The sequence below is a fragment of the Biomphalaria glabrata genome, chromosome 16 (genome assembly GCF_947242115.1).
Source record: "Biomphalaria glabrata chromosome 16, xgBioGlab47.1, whole genome shotgun sequence".
Taxonomy (NCBI): domain Eukaryota; kingdom Metazoa; phylum Mollusca; class Gastropoda; family Planorbidae; genus Biomphalaria; species Biomphalaria glabrata.
The window spans coordinates 7,276,597-7,300,594 of NC_074726.1; the positions used below are offsets into that span (position 1 = coordinate 7,276,597).

The following is a 23,998-nucleotide window of genomic DNA, read 5'->3' on the forward strand; positions in this document are numbered from 1 at the left end:
GTCAAACTGAATTTCCATTTGATTGGACCAAATACAAATTATTTCATCTTAGCTTATCTTATTTATAAGGAATAACGCTTTTGAATCCAATTGAAATAATAAACTTCAAGAGTCTTATTTTAAACGTCTTCACAAAAGAAGTACATTTGTATCACTTCCTAATTCTAGCCCTAACAATTGCCATGCCCTAGGCGAAAGGGATTGCGCGGGGACCAGTCTGGTTAGGGTGAAGCATAATGCCAAAATATAAGATTTTGTATTAGAAAAATATTCGTCTTTGCAATACATTTTTATTAAATGAAAGATGACATTGCCGTTTTTATTTTTTATCGCGCGTACGATTGACACCCCAACAATTTTTAGGAGATTTTTATGAGTTTTCATAAGGTTTTAATAATTTCGGATTTCCGTGACGTTTTCATATATTTTGAAATTTCAGGAGATTTCCAGGAGGCCCTGGAAAATCAGAAGACCGCGGAAACCCTGTTAAAAATTTACTCCTAGAATTAACGCGAGGCCTATGAAAGTACGGGCCCCACTGCGGCGGCAAAGGTTGCAGTGGCCTAAGGCCGGCCCTGCTCTAACCAAACACTGAAACATATGCAAAGAGAAAGATAGATGGAGAGAGAGAGAGAGAGAGAAGGAGAGAATCATTATGTAAAACGTTTACTGCTACCCTATTGAACAATCATTCGAGTTATACAATTTCAGCGTTGGTCAACAAATGATATATCATTTCGTAACTTTAGGTAAATCACCTCATTAGCAAAGAATTGTAGCCCTCTCGCCCTTGTAACGTCTCTCCCCTCCCCGGTTGATATATCTCCCGCTAATCTGGTGTCAGGACACGACGATCTGCCAAGGCGATAAAACGTCTCGTCTGCCTTCAAGGATACCAGGCCAACGGTTTAAAAAAACAAAAAAACAAAAAACAAAAAAAAAAAAAAAAACGAGCATAAAGCAGGGTTGGTGAAAGATGTACCTGTCATTTATAATGAGGCGTATCGTGTCTCCGCCCCTGCATTAAGTGTCAACGCTCCCACCCGCCCTCAGCTTGCCACCACTACCCTCCAACGATAAAAAAAAAAACCACACACTATAACAGAGACTTCACCATTTAAAAGCAGAGGACGCAATCCTCATGAGCAAGACTTGACTTCCTCAATGTAGACAAGAGTGAGGTACGTCTAGGTCTATATATCCCAGGTATCTATATGCGATCAGATAACAAAGACAGGAGAGTTGGGCCAGCGTATGTCCAGGTCATTAAATGAGCGAAACCAGAGAGGAGGGTGAAACAGGGTAAGGCTTACGTAGTTTCAGAAAATATCCGGCTCGGAGTATATTGGAAGGAGATAGTATTAGCTAACAACTTGAATATTATAGATAAAATGTGTAAAAAAAAAAGTTAAATTAGGAATATTATAAAACAATTAGGAGCATGTTATATGCAGTTCTACAAGTTATCCAAGCAGTTTGAATTTGGAAGACATATTGATGGTATATAGCGCATGTTACATTAGGTAACGAGATGGAGCATGTACATGGTTTCACATTACCAAAAATGGCGATTAGTGGATTTCATGCCCTCATGCAAAGCAGCTTGAAATGGCTCACAGAACAACTCGAAGAAAAAAATTTTCGAAGAATAGAAATTTCGAAGAATAGAAATTTCGAATATTTTTAAAAATAAATGCAGCGTGAATAATCACACTAGTTCAACTTGCATCACTTTATCGCATCTATAAAAAAATAATATAATATAATATCCTGATAAGACCCGCCTCTGGGGGCCTTACTTTGGGTATTACTGATCTACCGGATTGAATTTAGATCTATGTCAAACTTGGAGAATGTTCCCTTCAATTTTTTAAAAACATTTTGTTACGAGTGTGAAAATGCCAGCCGACCTATTCATATCCAATATAAATTTATGTGAAAAAGGGTTTACCCGATTTAGTCAAAAGTTTCGTACTTTAATAGAGATACAATTAGGTACTTTTTGTCTATCATTAGGGCCCTCCGGTTGTGGGAGGGACATTAAACATACACTAAGGTTTCTGCCATAATTTAAGGAACTTTTATGCTTAGTTTTATCAAGATTGGTCAAATGGTTTTGATTTATATTCGGGACATACACACGTATATACATACATACTTACGACTTACTTTCTGCTTTATATTAAGATTTGTAAAGCCAAACTGTTTATGTACATCAAACGAAGGGACTATTAGATTTGCGTACCTTATATAGTGTTTACAAACTCCCAAACTTTACTGGATAAGTATTGAAGAGAAACGTCTGTCTCAATTATAAATTCACACACGTTCATTTTATATCACATGTTCATATGACGTCAGATTTTTTTCCCCCCAAGATGTTTGAGTTCAGTGACTATAAGACTTAATGTTAATCTATTCATTGGTAGGCCTATTGCTTGGTGTACGTTGCATTTTGCAGCCAGAATTTTCCAAGTTTGTCTGATGCAATGTTTCCCTCATTATTGTCCCAGACTGCCACAATAGTCCTGCAGTCTTTCTATGCAGGCTATCCTGCACCCCAGTCTATCCTTTTGCCAATTATGAGAATTTTTATTTTTTTTTACTTCAGGTCTGTCTACTTGCATTGGAAGAACTGGCTGTCCACCATACCCGCATATGGTGGACAAGTCAGGCGTTGGCTACATCTTTCTAAATTTATTCAATTCTTAGAAATATTGGAGGAACACTTTCAGTCTGTGATCCTTTTTTTTTTTTTTTTTCTTTTCGAGGTGGAGAGAATGTCGAGCGCGATTGAGAATGAGAAAAATTAAGTTAGAGTAGAAGGATAGAGAGAGAAATAGAGAGAACAAGAGAAAGAAAGGGAGAGAGTGAGAGAGAGAAAGAAACAGAAAGAGAGAGAACGAGAGAAAGGAAGGAAGAGAGTAAGAGAGAGAAAAAGAAAGAGAGACAGAAAGAGAACAAGAGAGAACAAGGAAGAGAAAGAGAGAAAAAGAGATAGAGAGAGAGAAAGAGAAAGAAAAAGAGAGAAAGAGAGAGAGAAAGAGAGAGAGAGAGGGAGAGAGAGTATAGAATTTTAAAAGATGTAGACATCGTGTTGGCTCCCGCATTTCTAAATGTTTTGAGGAAAATGAAGCATAACATGAAGGGAAACAACCCAATAAATTATGGGAACTCCCAAGACAAATAATTATAGAATTCTTAATTGAATACTGAAACTTCCAACACTATTCGTTTACTACATGAATACCACAAGTCTTGTGATGGGGTCAAAAGGTCGCATTTCGTAATCCTATTGGTACGATTGATTAAAAGTTTAAACCCCCAACTCTCTGTAGTATACTGCGACATGCAAGCTTGTAAAGAAAGACATCATCCCGACATGCCCTAGTGCCGACTTAACAACCACATCCATTCTCGCCAAGTCGATTTCCTCGCGTATCTCGCCTCCTCTGGCACGTTTTTTTCCCCTTCCTTCTAGATCTACTTTCTTCCCTTCCTCCTGGGGAACTCAGCCATCGCAATGCTCGCTAATGCCTTCGCGAACAGACCAGGCTGTCAAACTCGTCATCACTCGGGACCTTCTCCTGCGGCGTTCTGGAACACGAGATGTTCTCGTAACACCTGGGGGTGGCGGGGGGGGGGAAGGGGTTACGAATTTTATTTAATCAGAATTATTTAATCAGAAACTAATCACATCTGTGCATATTATAATGAATAACAGTGTACAGATCTATCATTGATGATTTGATACCAATCGGTATTTCATTTTTATTGATAAACATATGTACAAATGATCTTTTTTTATTTCCACAAAGCATGGTGAATAGTCACTTAATAAAGGACAATAGGTCTAATGGACAGTGGCTGTCTCTTGGAGATCAGGGCTGAACACTCTATGGTAGTGTTTAATTAAATAACAAACTTCGAACCAATCTTTAACACCATCTAGATTCTAAATCAATGCTGATTAGTATTTTAGACTCCAAGATTACGTGGCAGTGACGTGCATTGGGCACCTGACTGCTCTCGGTTCGCTACTGCGTCAGTCATTAGTTAGCCGTATAATTACGGCACTTTCTTTTTTAATTATTACTTCTTTTTTTTTAATAAGCCAAGAGATTATGTATTTATAATTTTTGCTTCTTTCTTGAGATCAAATAAAACTGTGAAGTCAGAAAGTAATAGTGAAACAGTGAAGTCAGAAAGTAATAGTAAAACAGTGAAGTCAGAAAGTAACAGTGAAACAGTGAAGTCAGAAAGTAATAGTAAAACAGTGAAGTCAGAAAGTAACAGTGAAACAGTGAAGTCAGAAAGTAATAGTAAAACAGTGAAGTCAGAAAGTAACAATGAAACAGTGAAGTCAGAAAGTAATAGTGAAACAGTGAAGTCAGAAAGTAACAGTAAAACTGTGAAGTCAGAAAGTAACAGTGAAACAGTGAAGTCAGAAAGTAATAGTAAAACAGTGAAGTCAGAAAGTAACAGTGAAACAGTGAAGTCAGAAAGTAACAGTGAAACAGTGAAGTCAGATACAACTAGTGAGAACGTAATTATTGTAACGTTGTAGATTATTTAGATAGCAGATGAATTTCTGACACAGAGTCCCCGAGGTTCTTGCTTTGTGCCTATAAAATACAATGCCACATAACAAGACTTTGAGAATCTTTTGTGTTTTTACACGTAACTCTTGCAGTTTGGTCACAGGCAGGGGAGAGCAATCTAACGGAAGCGCGAGTTAGCACGAGCAGACGAGAGACTTGCTCCCACCGAGAGAGCAAATCTATTTATAATTGGTGCACCTCGCTCCTACCTCCCCCCAACTTCCCCCAATCCTCTCTAATTTTTGACTACCTGTCAATCATATCTAAATGGCGCTTTTTTTTTTTACTTGTGCTGGTCAGCGGGTGGGGGAAAGATGGGGCTAAAAAAAAAGTGGAATTAATCCCGCGGCGTCGCAGACGTGTGTTGGCTGTAGGAGAAAGGTACAGTAATTGGGGAGCGGGCAGGAATGAGGGGGGGGGAGAGGGGGGCAGTGTGTGTGTGCTGGGGGGGGGGCTCTGTTTCGTGTTACAAATTTAGTGCCTGTGAGTTTCATGCATGTAGTACAGAAGTGGCTACACTGCTGAGTGTGTGTGTGTTTGATGAGGCGACTGTGAGTACTTATGAGTGTTTCTAAGACGTCGCGTGTATGGTTCAAAGTGTGAGCAATTGGTATTAGTATTACAATGGCGATGCAGCAAAGTGGTCGCGAATGTTGCCCAAGAGGTCAGACTCGAGGGGAAGGAGTGATAGGGTTTGGGTTCGAGATAACTTAAATAAGAAATGAAAAAGAGAGAGAGAGAGAGAAAACGAGAAAGAAAACAAAGAGAAAAAGAGAGTGATAGAGAGAAAGAGAGAGAGAACGAGAAAGAAAAGAAAGAGAAAAAGAGAGTGATATAGAGAAAGAGATAGATCGAGAAAGATATGTAAGAGAGAGAAAGAGAAAGAAAGAGAGAAAAGAGAAAGAGAACGGGGAAGAGAGAAAGAGAAAGTGAGAAAGAAAGAAAGAAAGAGAGGGAGTGAAAGAGAGAAAGAAAGAGAGAAAAGAGAGAGAGAAAAAGAGTGATCCATCAGAGGAAGAGATAGTAAATTTCATAGAGAGAAATATAAACAAAACAAAAAAAAATAGAGAAAGATGAAATTAGGGAAAGAAAGAGACAGTGAGTTAAAGATAGACATTGAAAGGGGAAAAGAAAGAATTTGAGAGGTAGTCAAAGGAAAAGAGAGAGAGAGACAAAGGAAGAGAAAAGAGAGAAAAATTCGGAGAGAGAGAGAGAGACAAAGGAAGAGAAAAGAGAAAAATTCGTAGAGAAAGAGAGAGAGGGAGTAAAGGATAGAATGAAATTGAAATAGAAAAAGAGACCGGGGATCAGAAAAGAGAGAAAGAGAAGCATTGAGTAGGACAGATGTAGAGCACTCTCCGTCACCCGGTCACACGCATCGTCCGGAGCAAATAAAATACAAAATACAGAAATAAAAAAAATAAAAAAACTGTCATCACAAACAGAGGTAATAAACAAAAACATTGAGAGATTGGAGGTAGAGAAAGAGAGAGGTAAAGTGAGAGAAAGAGAAGAGAAAGAGTGAAAGAGAGAGAGGAGAAGGGGGGAAGAAACAGGAAGAGACATTAAAGAGAAAGGAGAAGCGAGGTAGAGAAAGAAAGAGAGAGGTAGAGAGAGAGACACACAGAGAGAGGAAAGAACCTGTCCTGGTCTACTGAAAACGAAGACTAGAAAGAAACTGACGGAAGCCCCCATGTCAGGTGTTTGAGTGACAGCTGTTATTGTATGTAATATAAATGACATAAATGACAGCAGCAAAAAAAACAAAAAAACAACTTTGAATGACAGACACAAACGCACAGAAAACACATTTTGATAGGGAAGAAAAATTTCAGGAACAAAGGTACATCACTAGCACAAACTCTTACAACTTACCGGTGTCTGCTTCAAGGGCTAGGCTTAATGTTAAGGAGCGAGAAAAGTGGAGTCCGTTGGTCAGATTTCCTTATTTCACACCCTTTCTCACCACAGTGGTGCCCAACTTTCTAGGGGCCATATATTTCCGACACATGTGGCATGGGCCTCCATCACCGAAATCGTCGAATTATTTCTTCTTTCCCCCCCTCCCCCACTGTACATTGAAGAATGACCCAAACCAGCTAAGCTTTCGTGTCTCCTCACAGTATCGAGGAGTTTCTCTCTTTTGCAAGACAGAGTATTGACTTGTAAAAGTTCAAACTTAGTTTTTTTTTTCCTGGTATCTGATACCCAGCATTTTTCAGTAGCATTTACTCTCAAGGGCTTGGATTGTTCTTTCAGCATCATTGTCCAGTGTCCAATTTGTCACAACCATTCAAGTGTACGGAGACCATTAGCGAAGGATACAGTTTTAATTTTACTGGGAAGCTGATGTTACTCTTATCAAAATTTCTTCCATGGAGGAAGACCAAGATCATGCGGAATAAATCTGTAGTTTACATTTAACTCTTTCTCTCCGTAATTATTTTCCACGTTCCGACGGAATAATTCATTTTGCTCATTAGTATTTCACCACCCTTTTATTATTAAGCTTCAATAACGTTTTCGTTTGTTGTTTTATTTGGTAAAGATTTAAAGGGCAATGGATGCTTTTTTAGCGGCCCCCGAAAGGGGAAAAGACGCTATTAGTTTTGTGCGAAATGTCTGTCCGTCTGTCCTTTTGTCCGTCCGTCCCGTTTAGATCTCGTAAACTAGACAAGACATCACAATATTTTAGACCATTCAAAGTTCTGATGCAACGGCTATTTTTTTTTTTTTTCAGAAAGCGAAAAATCTAATTTTTAAAATCAGTAATGCAAGCTGTTTTTTAAAGAGAAAAAGCTAATTAGTATGCATTATAAGTTAGGCCTAAATTAAAACGAATATTAATCTTGTAAACGTCATATTCGTGAACTTTAAATTGAGCCTACTCAAAACAATTACATCAATTATAAGACTTTATTTAGGCCAGGAGAGGCGCGGTAGCTGAGCGGTAAAGCGCTTGGCTTCCGAACCGGGGGTCCCGGGTTCGAATCCTGGTGAACACTGGGATTTTCAACTTCGGAATCCTTAGGCGCCTCTGAGTCCACCCAGCTCCAATGGGTACCTGATATTAGTTGGGGAAAAGTAAAGGCGGTTGGTCGTTGTGCTGGCTACATGACACCCTCGTTGACCGTAGGCCACAAAAACAGATGAACTTTACATCATCTGCCCTATAGACCACAAGGTCTGAAAGGGTAACTAGTTAGGCCAGGTTCACATCTAACTTTGCATTCACTTGCACCTATCCTTTGATCTGCTGTACTGTTGGGGCACTACACAAGATCTGTCAACCTTCTTTCTCCATTCTTATCTCTCATTTGTATTTGATATAATTTCATTTGGATGTTCTTTCTGAAAATATTGAAGCCTGCCTGGGTGGACCACTTCGGGGGCCGATTTTGAGTTTGTGTTCCCACACAAACTGTCTTTGTAATCTTGTTAAATATAAAATAACGTAAAGCTTTTAAAAGGAAACATTAAGTAAATTTAATGAGGTCAAATCAACGATGGTATCGTCGTTCAGGCTTAAAGAAGTTACGAAAACATCTATTTCGGGTCTTTCAAATTTTTTTTTCTTTAAGTAATGCTACAATCTTGTTTGCTTGTCAACAGGGCCTTGATCTAAGGGAGGGCAGGATGGGCTTACTGCCCAGAGGACTCCTCCAGAAAGGGATCTACTTTGATGTCTGTTGTCCTATTAGCTGAACCATAAGGCACACGAAAGTCGTCATGTAATAACTACGAAAGGGGCAGATGAGTGTCAATATCCCCAGCCTTTTCCTGACAATAATTTTTTAACCTTCAAGGAAACCTGCTTCCGAGTGCTGTCCCATCTGATGTCATTGAGCTCACCGTCATTGCTTTTTGTCTTCGCGTTGTTTTTCTTTCATTGTTTATTTAGTTTATAAATAGTGCTTTGCCCTTTTCTTCGATCGTGCTCCGTAATGATTAATTTACGAACTAGCTGGAACATAATAGGAAGAGACGGACAGACAGACAGAGAGGAGAGCGTCAAAGCCTTGACCTGCTAGAAATCGCGATTTGAAGGTCACTATATTAGTTGCTTTGATATATATACATTTCCATTGTCGGTTGGTTCGCCTTAAAGGAAAGTGATGGGTTCCTGGACCCTGGTCAATTCCCTTTCGTTGTTCTATCGGATCTAGTTTCTGGCTTAAGTGTATCAATGAATTAGTGACATAGGTTCAAACACAGATGGTGGAGTAATTGAAAAAAAAAAAGGGGGGGGGATTGCTGGCTGAGGGGATGTTGGATAGTTAACAACTTGTTTAAGGGATATACGACTTTAGTTCGAAAGTGCCCCCCAACACCTGTCCCCGAAAGTCACGTGATCTAAGGCCATTCCCACACCGCACGCGCTCTTTGATCTTTGATTGTGTAACGTTAGAGGTTTACTTTCTAGGTGAGTTTCACGCGCGTGGGTCACGTGGGGAGATTGTGTTTGCAGGTCACGAGAAGTTGGGTTAGCGACAGAGGGAGAGACTCGGAGAGCAAAAAAAAAAAAAAAGAGAAAGTGAGAAAAAAGAGACTAACAGAGAAAAAGAAAGACTTAAAGACAACAGAGAGAGAGAGGGAGAGTAAACGACTGATACGTAACATATCAGAGAGAGAGAGGAAGAAAGAGAGCAAGAGAGAGAGAGAGAAAGAGAGGGAGAGAAAGAAAGAAAGAGAGCGAAAGAGGAGCTTGAAGAAAGGAACGAAATAAATAATGTTATTGATAAATACTAACGCTTGTCTTCGAGTCCGGAGATTACTGAGGGATGCAGTATTTCCCGAGGCTACACAGCCCCAGCTGTGACCTACATATTTTGCCACATCCAGGGTAAGCCTAACCATTTAGTGTCATTAATTAGCGTTAACCTAACGTGTTTCATACTGAAATGGTTATTGAAACAGTTTTAAAATCTCGTGATTGTGATGGTTGTTACTATGTTTTCCATCATTCTTACCATCCAGGAGCTGCACTACCATCAGCCCCGCTTGAAATACTGACCAAAAAGCAGTGAAGAAAGCTTGCTGACCAATGGTCCAAATGGCGCGGGAGATGTATGTCAATTGTCTTAGTCAGGGGTTCCCAACCTGTGGGTCGCGACACCCTTGGGTGTCGATTGACAATTTGCCGAATCAGAAACCCCATTAGTAACGAACCATGCTGGGAATTACTCCCTTAGAGCACATGAGAGGAAGTGAGTAGTGAGTTTTAAGGTCGCCTTGTCCCCGTACAAGGACAGCACTAGTTTCGGACATGTACCAGTTTTCTTATCAAATCCTTGTCCCGATCGTCTTTCGTGCAGAACTCGGCATTCATAAAGAATGTGGTTTATTGTTTCGTCGTCCTCCATGCAGTGGTGGCACCGTGTGTCGTAATTTTTCGTCCACTGTCCGAAGTAAACACCAATTGGACAATGTTCGACTCGGAACTGGGCTAGGGCGGCCTGTACCGCACGATTAAGTTGACACCACGCATCTCTTTTATCTGACGATTTGCCAGGGGTCGCCTAAGACCATCAAAAATATACATAGTTTTTGTCTATTCTTCTATTGCTGTGTGGGTGGGGGTCGCGGCATGGTGGGGCATTGTAAAAAAAGAGGTCGCCGAGCATAAAGGGCTGAGAACCGCTGGTCTAAGTAAATGAAAAGTCTGAACAGAAATACAAGACTAGTGACTGGTTCAATCCTCCATATTTTTAGCTGATATCAAAGAAGTAGTCGACTACTTACCCAGCGGCTTTAAGTTCCGTCATGCGCACTCTGTGATAACCAAAGTCTTTGGTTGCTGCTCGTGCACGAAGTTTCTCAAGGTCTGCAAAAAATATATAATAATAATAAATAATAAGTAATATTTAGCACTGACATATAATATTAGGACTTAGAAAGAATCCCCCCTCCGGCAAAAAAAAAAACAAAAAAAAACATATCTCAAATAGCTTAAGGTTTTTCCAAGTCTAAATACGACACTAGATAGGGACATCTATTTTGGACATCGTTATCTTGACGATTTTTGTGTAACTAAAAATATAAAATGTCCGTGGAAATACTCAGAAAGACACAAAGATAAAAGGCACATTTCTTGTTCCATATGCTTGGACAAATTTGTACAAATACTCATTTTCCCCTAGTACTATTAGAGCATGGAATGGGTTGCCTGAATCAGCCTACAGCGCTCCTTCAGATCCTCAGCTGGCTTAATGGAAAGGGAAGATTGAACGAAATTATTTTCATGAGGGGGGGGGGGGAGCGCCACCAGCAGAATTTTAAGAAACACTGCCACGGAGAATCGGTTATAGTCGTCCCATTTTAGAATGTTGTGTTGTTTTTGTGGTCGCGGTTACAAGCGCCCCCCCCCCCCCCCTCACATAACACGCGCCTTAGTTTTAATTTAATCGACGACATTCACTTCCGGTTGATTTTTATTTGCAAACACAAACTTTCATACACTTGTTTAAAACTGTCCCTGACTACCTTTATTTTACGTATTGACCATGTTCGATGTCCCCAAGCTAGTAAAGCCAACCTTTTGTATATCCCAATGTTAATGAAAAAAACAACAACAGAGTTCTTGTGTGAGTTTGTCTTAGCTTACCGGTTAAGATTTTTATATTTATTTATATATAATTACTTTAGTAGGTTATGTTTTTGTTTAATATGTAATGTATACAGCTCTGATTATACTATGGTCTAATTATTATTATTATTATTATTATTATTATTATTATTATAGCTTTTATATAGCGCTACTTCCATGCTTATAGCATAATCAGAGCGCTTTTGGTCCAATCTCATTTGTGGACCAGTGGGGGGTAGGGGGTATCTAGGAGTTGGTTTTCCGTGCTGCCTTTAGGCAGCTCAGTAAATACAACTCTGCCTGAGTCGGGTGTCGAACCTCTAGGTAGCCAAGCCAAGCCAAGTTCAAGCGCACTTGGCCTCTCGACCAAAGTTGTAAACAATTCAGTTCCATTTCTTTGAAACAAAACCGTGTAGCTCTCTTTTTAAAACTAAATACATTTATTAGCACAAAATTCACAGAAACTAACCTTAATTTCACCTGAATCTAACCCCAATCAACATAGTCACTCAACAATCAGACATTATGATCCTCAATCTACAACAATTTTTGTTTCTGCAATCAACTCTAATGATCATTTTTTTTACTCTACTGAAACAGATTTAACGTCTGGTGTCTCAAGGACAAGACCACGTCAGGACTGGCTAATACAGTGTTGCCCAAACCACGGCCCGTGGGCCACATCCGGCCCGTGCTATCCGGTCCTTCAAGCCTTCAGCCTACTTTGCAGAATTATCGTAACGAGCGATTCCAATGGATGTGACAATATTTTTTGGCGGCGATACGACACAGGCCAGAAGTTAATCTGGCCCCCGGACCGAATAGACTGCACACCGCTGGGCTATTAGATATTTCCAGAGTCATCTTAAGTTTATGCGATGTTGTCAGATAGAAGTAGACGTATCATTGCTGACTAATCAGGGACGCTGTGAATATCATCCGGGACAAAAAAAAAAGGGGGATGTGGGACGTAGATCAGCCAAGGGGAACAGCTTAGGTTACCGCAACCTGAGTCTAATTGGTTCGTAAATCAAAGCGTCTCGAGATATACAATTCCGAGCCCCACACGTTGGTGGCGTAAAAAACCGAGATGAACATTCCGGTTTAGTGTCCCCCGATCCCGGCACCCCCCATGCCTGAAAGGAAGGGGTCGCAAAGATCAGGGAATGTAAATTATCGAGGAAGACGTTATCTGTTGTTTTTTTTTTAAATGAAATTAAAATAACCAAATGAGAGCAGTGGATTCCTTTTTTTTTTTTTTTACAGTGGATTTGTATGTGTGTTTCTGCGTCCGTGATTCATACATTTAAGGCTCTAAATACTTTAAATATAAAAATAAATATTAAAAAAAACAAAAAAAAAACCAACTTTGGAGCTTTTTGTCAGTGGCGTAGCCATGATGGGATTTTAAAAAGGGGGGGGGAATTTGAAAATCCTCCCGGCTCCCCAACTAAGGGAAATGAGTGTGCGAAATTGTAATTTTTACATTAAATATTACACCATTATCTCATGTCATGATGCCGAATGTCAAAATGCAGGGCCCCCTAAAGAGGTCAAGCCCCCCCCCCCCGGGCCCCCTCATGATGACAAATTCCTAGCTACGCCACTGATATTTATTTGAGCAGATATTTTGTACATTTAGTGGCACAGAAAAGTCCAGATTGCTTTGATTCGACTGCCTCACCAGTTATTGAAATATTTTCGCCTCATTTTCAAATCTGTCACAAGAAGGCTGGGGGGGGGGGGAAAGGGGGATGTTGGTCAAAGTCAGTCGGGTTCGGGTTCGGACTCTTCTTTTATCACATTTGTATATTTCTTTTTGTTGCTCTTAATTCAGACAATGGACTTTACATTATTTTCATAAACTTTAAGGTATTTTTAACGTACGTTAGGGAGGAAAGTAGAGGGTCGCTAGTTGTTCGTACATCACCTCCTAGTGTGATCTCGTCCAAACAGTAAAATCAAACACTGAATAGGAATCTACATTTCATGTATTATACGCACCAGTGTTCTTCTCATACAGACTGAATTGTTATACAGACTGAATTTTTATACAGACTGAATGAAACAATGCTGCAAACTATCCATAGGATACGGTGCGCTGATGCCACATTTATATATATATATATATATATATATATATATATATATATATAAATAAATATATATACAAGCCGGATATGGCCCGCATTCTGCGGATCTTAGTTTGGCTGATTTTTACTGATCTACTGTATCGGATTTAGAACAGCTAGTGTGGGGGAGGAAGGGGGAGAATTTGAAAATCCCCAATTGAGTGTTTTTTTTACATTAAATATTTAGTATTACGCAAAATGCTGGGGCCCCCTAACAGTTCAAGCAAATGATGGCAAATTCCTAGCTACGCCACTGATTTAGAACTATGTCAAACATGAAGAATGTTGTTCCATTCTTTTTCTTTTTCTTTATTTCGCCACGTTTAGCCGACATATCCATATAAGTTATAGTTAAGTTCTCCTTTCAGACCATACGATTTATAGGGCTGATGATGTTAAGGTCATCTATCTCTTTGGTTAACGGTTAACTACCAGGGAGTCATGTGACCAGCACAACGGCCAACCACCTTTTACTTTCCCCAACTAAAGTCAGGTACCCACTAGAATCGGGTGGATATGGCACGCGGGCAGTAGTTTGAGCACCACTGCAATTGAGGGTATGGGGAGCAGGGAGACAATCCAAAAAAAAATGTTTTAGTTTGACAGACACACGCATAAAGATATAAATAGAAATCTGTCAGTTAAGCAGGGGAGATAAGTGACAATGGGTGCGACGAGGTACCATATGTACTAACAATCAAGTCAGGGGACAATACTCTTGTATAACCAAATTTAATCATTATCTTTCATTCTCTTTGTTTCTCTTCCATCTCTCCCCCTCCCCCCCCCCCCTGGGTTCGGTGACAGGTAAAGCGACCGTAGAGATAAGCTGACATTGTGACATTATGAGTTGACATGTTACTTTCAATTACCCAAATGTCAGTCGTCCTCCGAATGTACGGCTGTATTGTAAATATGACAGGATTATAGTCAGGGTGCCAGATGGGTGTGGGGGGTGGGGAGTGTAAGGACGGATCTGGAATTGTGGTGTGACACCTGTATATTTTATGGCATGATTTGGGGGGAAAGGTAAAAATAAATGGGAGTGGGGTGGTGGCTTAGTTAAACAAACACTGCAGATTACAATTGTGTATGTGTAATATTAGAGCGATAGAGGTGCAGGAGGGATGGGGGTGGCCCTTATTTTAACGGTTTTAAATCACCTGGTCGTTGGGAACACTTATCTCAAATGTATTCTTTGCTTGATGTAGGGACTCATGAGCTCAGGTTGTTCGTCTATCATTCTATCTTAAAGTGCACCGTCAAAATTCGTTGGTAGATTTCTACTTGTTCTCTTTCTCTTGTTAACCAAATCTCTCTCTCTCGCTCTCTCTCTCTCTCCCTCTCCCCCCCCCCGCCTTCTCTCGCTCTCTCTCCCTCTCTCCCTCTCTCTCTCTATCCCTCTCTCTCTCTCGCTCTCTCTCCCTCTCTCCCTCTCTCTCTCTCCCTCTCTCTCCCCCCTCTCTCTCTCCCTCTCTCCCTCTCCCTCTCCCTTACTCTCTCTCCCTCTCCCTCTCTCTCTCCCCCCCCTCTCTCTCTCCCTCTCCCTTTCTCTCTCTCCCTCTCTCTCTCTCTCTCTCCCTCTCTCTCTCTCTCTCCCCCTCTCTCTCTCTCTCTTCCGTTATTACCGTATATCTCCATTATTATGTACCATTTCACTCCTTGCCTTACTTTCTCTTTCTCAGTATACTTCTCTTTCTGTCTGTTTATTTCTCCCCCCTTTCTCTCACTTTTACCTTTCTCTAATTGGCGATTCTGCGGAAAATGGTTATGCTTGCCCTGGATGTGGCAAAATATGTAGGTCACAGCTGGGGCTGCGCAGCCACGCGAAATACTGCATTCCCTCACTAATCTTCGGACTCGAAGACAAGCTTTTGTATTATTGTCGATTCTAGATGAGAGGAAACTTAATGACTCTCTTACACTTTCTCCATGTGTTTCTCTAACCTTTCTCTCTCTCTACTTCTCTCTCTCCATTCTCTCTCTTTCTCTCTCCTTCTCTCTCTCCAGTCTCTCTCTTTCTCTCTCTGATTGGCTTGTAAGGATGACTGGCGTGCTTCATGACCCATACTTGCCTTTTCCTTAAGTCTAACATCTAAATGAGTAAACAGACTAACGACATTCATTTAAAACAAAATTAAAGTTCAGACCTTGCGATCTATAGGACCGATGTTTCTGTGGCCCACGGTTAATGAGGGTGTCATGTGGACAGCACAACGACCAACCGCTTTTACTTTTCCCTAACTTAAGTCAGAGCTCAGTGGACTTGGAGGAGTCCAATGATCCCGAACTAAAAAATCCCAGTCTTCACCAGGATTCGAAGCCGGGACCCCTGGTTTGGAAGTCAAGCGCTTTACCACTCAGCCACCGCACCTCTAATAACATTCATTGCCTCAGTTAGAAGATATAAGATCCACAGCCAGAGCCCCCCCCCCTCCGCACCACTTTCATGTATCATTTGAGGCCTCAATTTCTAACAGACACAAGCCCACAATAGTGTTCCAGAAATAGTGGCGTAGAAACCATGGCGCAAAGGCGTTCGATGCGCCCGGGCCCACGATCAATAGATACCCATAAGTAAAAGTCTGACGACTTTAAATCCTTACATAATTTATTAAAAAAAAACAACATTGTATATCTCTTTCTATTAAATCTCTTACTTGATTTGAAAGATCAGAACAGAGGTAATTAACTAATTGATTTAAACCTTATTAATACAGAATTAAATATAGTAAACCATGGGTATCTTTTAAATTGTTACTAGAGTGTTTCATTTAATACCAACTCAAATTTTGTTTTTGTGTATTCTAAATAATGTTATTTTTTTTATATATATGTTGAAATTTATTAACTCGATAAAATCCATAAATATTTTCTATATAATGACAGAATAATAAACTTTCATATTCTCTAGTTGTCACTTATTCATAACAGTAACTCACACGTGATTATCGTGTTGATTAAACAGCATCCATTTCAGTCTTACAGTAGTATGGGCCATTCATTCCACAGCGGTTCTCAACGCAATGCATTATGCTCCTGCACGTTTTTTTTTTATTATTATTTGTTTATTCTTTTAGAAATGTGCCCTTTGCGCTTCAAAAAATTGTTTCATGTAAAACCATCAGTCAGGATTTAGTTTTTTGTTTTGGAGCGGTGGTTGAGTGGTAAAGCGCTTGGCTTCCGAACCCAAAAGGTCCGGGCTCGAATCCTGGTGAAGACTGGGATCCTCATGACACTCTCGCCAACCGTGAGCCACAGAAATAGACATCCCAAGATATGAAAGGGTAACTCTACTTTTTCTGTTGCCCTGAGAATTAGGTTCTTTGGTTGCCCTGAGAATTAGGTTCTTTGGTTGCCCTGAGAATTAGGTTCTTTGGTTGCCCTGAGAATTAGGTTCTTTGGTTGCCCTGAGAATTAGGTTCTTTGGTTGCCCTGAGGATTAGGTTCTTTGGTTGCCCTGAGGATTAGGTTCTTTGGTTGCCCTGAGAATTAGGTTCTTTGGTTGCCCTGAGAATTAGGTTCTTTGGTTGCCCTGAGGATTAGGTTCTTTGGTTGCCCTGAGAATTAAGTTCTTTGGTTGCCCTGAGAATTAGGTTCTTTGGTTGCCCTGAGAATTAAGTTCTTTGGTTGCCCTGAGGATTAGGTACTCTGGTACTGCGTGGTTTAATTTTAGTTCAATCACACTCAACTTATCCGAAGGGGGCTTGATTTCCATTTAGTGTATCCGAGATCCAACGCTAACCCTGCTACGCCGCGCGTTAATTCAGACATACGGTGGAACATATGAATCTAATGCACATATGTATTTATGTCCTCAATGATGCTTTAAAGCATAGTCCTACTTCCATCTTATATATCAAGACATCATCCCAAAAGAACATGGAAAGAAAATAATAAAAAAAAAATAAAAAAAACAGTGCGTTTTTTATGCAACCCTTTAAGCGATTGTTTTTATCATAATAGTTAATGAATGTTAGATTTTTTTTTGTTGAATATTATTCTTTTTAAATCCTGCCCCATCCCCAACCCCCCCCCCCCCCCTCACCCCATCCAGAGAAATAATCCTGGTTGTCCGTGGTTGTTAAACTGACGATGCCAAATGCTCCTCAATATTTATTATTTTTTAAACTTTTGAATGAATGCCAGACATATCTGAAGACAAAGTCCGTTCAAGATAAATATTTCTAGTTCTTTAGCCAAATTCAATTTTTTTTTATATAAAGAAAAATTATAACGGTCAAATTAGAGTTCTCACAGTATGGCCAATGAGCTAGTAATTCTTTCCAAACGATATTCAACAACTGTCAAATTTCTAGGAAAATCGTTAGAGCCTTTTTCGAGATCCGTGTCCCAGTTTTCCATAGAAGGTTCCACAAAGATCCAAATTTAAGTATTGTAAAGAAAAAACAAAGATGCGTTATTTTAAATCTTTTGATCCATTTCTGTAATCTATAGGAGTTTGAACATTTCAGGAGTTTAATTCACAATTTTGTGCCGAGGCAGAGCCAGTGAGCCAGCCATGCGTAGGACATTCAATGCGATCCGACCACACACGTCCTCTAATGGCTGCGCACAAAAGACGCATCGTTGCTTGAATCTTGGCACGCCAACTTCTGATATTTATGGAAAGTAATTGTATGCTTAATTTTTATGAGAGAAAAACACAGTCGCAAATGCACAAAGTAGTAGCCAATCTCACTACAAGGGGACGAAATCAATAAACGATTATTCGATAATGAAATGATTTTTTTTAATTCTTTTTAAAACCTGAACATTACTATGGCACGCTGACCTGGTCATCGAAAAAGTCTGTGGCCTGGACAACAAACAACAATCTTAATATTATTGCTAATAAGTTGTCTTCATATCCAGGAGAACTCTGGAACGACCTTAAGAATCTGTACCTATCTTTATAGTTTCTTCCAAAGACTCACCATTTAAGAATTTTAATTGACTCCAGCAGACACAATGCGCCTATTTAAACTGGAAAAGTATCAAGCAATTTGAGCTATAGGGCCAATTTATGTCAAGATATTATTTGTCAAAGCTAAATATTTCTTGGGGGGGGGGGGGGGAGGGAGGGAAACGTAAACTATAGCTTATGTTGCCTATAGGTAAATCCGGCCCTGAGCAGACAGATGCATCATGACTCACGGGCGTCTTAAATATTCGAAAATCCCAGTGTTCTTTGGTACTCGACTCAAGACTTCCGGTTCTGAAGCCACTCGCTTTAACACTCGGTCACTTGAGTTAGAATCAATCGTTATAGTAGGCCTAAACGCTGACCTGTGACGTAGCAACCTAAGGTCAATGGAGACCCATAGCTCGTTGCCGAGTCGCAGGTATGTTTTCAGGCCTACTATTAACAATTGGTCTCGGCTTAATGGACTAACGAAGAAGGCGTTGCACGAGATGGGAAATATTCACATTTGATTAGAGTAACACCATTTGTAATACCACTTAATTTAAAGACTCTTCATGGGAAGGAGACTTCAAAGTAAAGTAGCAATAATACATAAAACACTGAATCATGAATTTAAATAGATAAAGAAAAAAATAATGAAATGTTCGTAAAGACAAAGATAGGGGCACATTTCTTATTCCATGTGTTAGGACTAATTGCTCCTTCTTCCCTACTACCGTTAGAGAATGGCATGGGTTGCCTGAATCAGCCAGGAAAACCAACGACTTAGCAGAGTTTAAGTCACTGATTAATATGCATGCCTAGATTGACATATGAAATGTTTACGACTAAATATTTTCACTTTTGAATTAATGTCTGCAATGTATAAGATAAGAAGAAGATATTGTATACATGTTAATGTTATTATTCTAGACGTGGGAATCGAGTCCATTAAAAAAAGGTTAATGTTCGCTTCGTACCAATTAGTTTTAGTGTTCGGGTTCTGTTCGGTTTGGTCGTAAATGAAGTTCAAGCTTGGTTCGTTTGATTGGGGTTCGGTTCGTTTCCCAGCTCTATATATTCCTTTATATCCATATTCTTTCACAATTATTTCATTGACCTTACTACACTATTAACCCGAACCTAAGTACCTCTATTGTCTCTTGCGATGGCCCATTCCCAGACTCCGTAATCCATCAGTTCCGGTCAGAATGATAACGGCAAGCATTAAACTGTAGGCAAGTTTGACCTCTCTTAAGGTGGGGGGTGGGAGTTACTTGAGAACCAGCTGATAAGCCTTAAATTTCCCTATCCTAAAACTCCAACGGACCAGGACTACCCCTCCCCTCCTCTCCCCGTCAGACATGGCGGTTTATAGCCCATTCCAGTGTAATGTCAACAAGTTGCCATCTTGAACAGAAGCGCGCATCACTAAGTCAACGTCCGGTGGCCTCGAGAGGAGCAGACGTTGACCCCCGGCTAACTGTTGATAGATATTATTCAGGTAGATAAGATGGCCGTGCGGTAAGGCTGTACTAACGATGAACTCACCAAGTAGCTAAAAAGGAATTGATCCCATGGGCGTAGCCGGGGGGGGGGGGGGAGGGTTCAAACCAATGCGCCGAACGACGCGGGAGGATCTAAGTCAGTAAGAATAGCACAGAAGGGTTTTGAAATAAAAAATTTTAATAGCAAGATAATGCACTGTAGATACCTCAGTCTAAAATTTTTCCACTAACTCCAGGAAGAACCCATTCTAGGGTACAATAAATGTCTTCCGAAAAAATGAAGGGTCAGAATGTAATAAAGATTCATTATATACACACACACTCAGAGATTTTTTTTTTTTTTTGCAGGGGGGGGGGACCAAATTCCCCCCGACCACCCCCACCCCCGAAGAAAATTTTGGCTACGCCCATGATTGATCCCTTTACTGGAGATGTTGGGAAATGCACATATTATATACATATATCAGTGTTTCTCAAACTGTGTGCCGCGGAATCAATCAGTGTGCCGCCGAAGATTTGCAGGTGTGCCGCGGGAGTTTTCAGAACGCCACACGTGCAGTGTTACACAGGCATGGCTACTAGTAAATTTGTATTTTACGTTGCGATGACATCCCCACTTACAACGACCAGCAATAGTAGTGGATCGCTCCATAGTGACGGAAAGGGCTGTTATTTATTCAGGTTATGGAATTTTTTAACCATACATATATTATTATAATGACTCAAATGTAGGCCGCCTTAGCAGACGCACAGCAGTTCTTGAATTGGTAACGATAATAATAAGCGATGCGTTTCATGTAAATTTTTTAGGTGTATGCTAATAATAACAAATTATCACTAAGCCTTATTCATTGTTATCCATGCGTTAGCAAGAATGAAACTACGAAAGCGTTAAATGAAAAGCAAGGAACCAAACGAAGGTACAAAGAAGATTACATCAGAAATGGTTTAATATCTTCGGGACCTGAAGATGCTCAATTGCCATTCTGTCTGATCTGCAATGCAATTCTGTCGTTGTTCCAAGCGAATTGAAGAGACACTTGGAAACAAAATATCCAGCTATAAAAGCGCAACCGAAAAAATTCGTTGAAAACATCAGGGCTCAACAAAATAAACAAGCTAAGAAACTTACAAAGTACCTAAAGCTGCCAGAAAGGGGATTGATTGCAAGTTATAAGGTTGCTCAGTTATTAACAAAAACGCAAGAAAGCACACACAGAGGCTGAATCAATCATTGCATCAGCTTTAGCAATAGTTGTTGAAACTATCCTTGGACCCGATGCCGCCGAAAAAGTTAAAAAAGTTCCTTTGTCAAATGATAATATCTCGCGCAGAATTGAAGACTTATCGTCTGCGAACACTTCGACGTGACTGAAGATGAAGTGTCTCTGCTGTGGTCTCTTTAAGTTGATGAATACACTGACGTTAGCGGCAAAGCCCAGCTGCTAGCTTTTATTCGGTTCATAAAGGATGACAAATGTGTCAACGAATTCTTATTTTGAAAAGACTTACAAACTACGACCAAAGGCGAAGATACTTTTAAAGTGGTGAACGAAAACATTTTGCTCTTCAAACTACAGTGGAAAAACTGTGTCTTCGTTTGCACCGATGGCTGTCCTTCCATGCAGGGAAATAGAAAGGGATTCGTCACTCTTGTGCGTCAAGAAAATCCAAATGTATTAGTTGTTCACTGCATGATCCACAGAGAAGCTCTTGCCTTCAAATCTTTACCGAAAGATTTGATGTCTGCTCTGGATCAAGTGATTGAAGTTGTAAACTTCATCAAATCTCGACCGCCCGCATCCTGACTTTTCTCAGAGCTTTGTGAAGCAATGGATTCAGACTACAAATGTCTCCTGTATCACACCAACGTTAGTTGGCTCTCCAAGGGAAAAGTGTTAAAGGTGTCGTCCAACTCAAGGCTGAGCTGATTTCATTCTTGGAGGCTGAAAACAAAAAAGACTTTGGATTTTCTATTCATGACGAGATCTGGTGGACATTTCTCTCTGATTTATTTGACAAATTTAAATTAATTGAATTTAAGTCTTCAAGGACCATCGGAAAGCATCATCACTGCATCCTCAAAACTGAAGTCATTTGGGGAAAAATTGTCTTTGTGGCAAAGTAAGATCTCGACTGCTTTCCTACTTACAATGAATGTGCTTCAAATAAAGAAATCACCCCCGAAATTCTGGACACTTTGACACACTTGCAGTCAGCATTGCAGCATTACTTTCCAACAGTTGGAAGTAATGAATATGGATGGGTCAGTTATCCATTTGGAAACAATGAAGCTACAAATCTGACAACTGAAGAAGCAGAGCAGCTCATTGATTTAAAAAACGATGCAGTTCTTAAGTCAAGTTTTGCCGAGAAAAGCCTGGATAAGTTTTGGATTTCAATCAACAAGTTATATCCTGCAATCAGTTTAAAAGCAATCAAAATAATTCTTCCATTTGCATCTTCATGGTTTTGTGAGTTTGGATTTTCAGCATTGACTGAAATCAAATCTAAGAAAAGAGAGAGACTTCTTACAATAGACAATGAAATACGAGTTTGTTTGTCGACTCTGGAGCCTCGATCAGATCGCATTTGCTCTATAAAAAAACAGGCAAACCCTTCAAATTAAATGTAATACTTCAAAACAGGTAAAATACTTTTTTTCTTTTTATTATAAAATAACTATTGCTCTTCGTGGTGTGCCGCGAAATTTTTGTAGCTTTTTACTGGACAAAAAAGTTTGAGAAACACTGACATATATAAATAGTATAATAAATCTAAGGGAGGTTAGTCAACGAAGACAAGTCTTTATTAACATGACGTGACAAACACAGAGCTTATAACAGTGCTTTTAGCATAGCTTCTCCATCAGCTCCAGCTTTTGGCGGGAATACGTTGCTTCTTCAGTCAAGTCAACATTCATCTCTCTGCGGTTTATGTCATGTGTCGTTTTAGTGTCACAAGAGTTGAGCCAAAGGGTCGTCGAACTCTGGGCTTGTAGGCCTGATTGAATACGAACCGCTCTGTCTGGAAGAGGTCCAAGTCAATGTCCATATTAAACATAGCTATTTCGAATGGGTCAGGTACGCCGGAAGCACGGACTAAAACACGTGGCCAAAATCCGAGCATACCGGGAACTCCCGCCATTTTCCTAGAGTTGACCAAGCTAACTATGCAGGACTCGCCTTTGATAAAACGGTGCCTTAAAGAACATAGTCTGGATTTTCGATCTGGTCGTGGGATCTTTCTTACAAAACCACACAGTGCAATGGGAATGCTTCCGCACTCAGGCATTCCCACAGGGATTTTGTTTTAGTACTCATTTAGCCCAGTCGGCTCCCTCACGCGATCGTTTCCAGCCGAGTGCCACGTTGAGGCTGCTACCTGGGGATCTACTGTGTCTAACAGCGCGCTGGTACCATCTAAGAGACTGTGTAGGAGCTGAGTTATAAATAGCTAGCTATCTTTTTGGTGTATCCGGAGTATACAACAGGGAAGCTTTGATTTATGTTTTTAATTAAAAAGGTTTTAAAAGGCCTCTCTCCCTTGATATCCTAAGAACAGCTGCCAACGGGAAATGTGGAGGGATTGGCTGTGGTGAACTTTCACAGCACTCCTACAACGAACTGTCACAGCACTCCTACAACGAACTGTCACAGCACTCCTACAACGAACTGTCACAGCACTCCTACAACGATCTGTCACAGCACTCCTACGACGAACTGTAATAGCACTCCTACGACGAAAGTCAAGAGACGGATGATGATAACGATAAGATCATTGTGTTTTTTTAAAGCGCTTTCATTTTCAGCACACAACAACAATTCAATCTGGAGGGAGCTTTTCACTTTCTTTCTTTTTCTTCTTTCTTTCTTTCTTTGTTTCTTCTTTCTTCCTTTTTTTCTTTCTTCTTTCTTCCATTCTTTCTTTCTTCTTTCTTTCTTCCTTTTTTTCTTTCTTCCTTTCTTTCTTTCTTCCTTCCTTTCTTTCTTCTTTCTTCCTTTCTTCTTTCCTTCCTTCCTTTCTTTCTTTCTTCATTCCTTTCTTTCTTTCTTTCTTCCGTTTCCGTCTTTCTTCTTTCTTTCTTCCTTTTATTTCTTTCTTCTTTCTTTCTTTCTTCCTTCATTTTTATTTCTTTCTTCTTTCTTTCTTTCTTCCTTTTCTGTCTTTCTTCCTTTTCTTTCTTTCTTCTTTCTTTCTTTCTTCCATCCTTTTCTTTTTTCTTCTTTCTTCCTTTCTTTTTTCCTTCCTTTTCTTTTTTTTTC

At 40.0% G+C, this 23,998-nt stretch overlaps 1 protein-coding gene across 2 annotated transcripts in view; it reads right to left on the reverse strand.

Moving 5' to 3' along the window:
* LOC106057416 (frizzled-5-like) overlaps nt 1-23,998 on the reverse strand; it is a 253,179-nt gene that overhangs the window by 156,606 nt on the left and 72,575 nt on the right. For both annotated transcript variants that reach the window (XM_056013416.1, XM_056013414.1), the window contains one exon: nt 10,344-10,425. The gene's annotated coding sequence lies outside the window, so the exon portion shown is untranslated. The remainder of the gene's footprint in view (nt 1-10,343; nt 10,426-23,998) is intronic.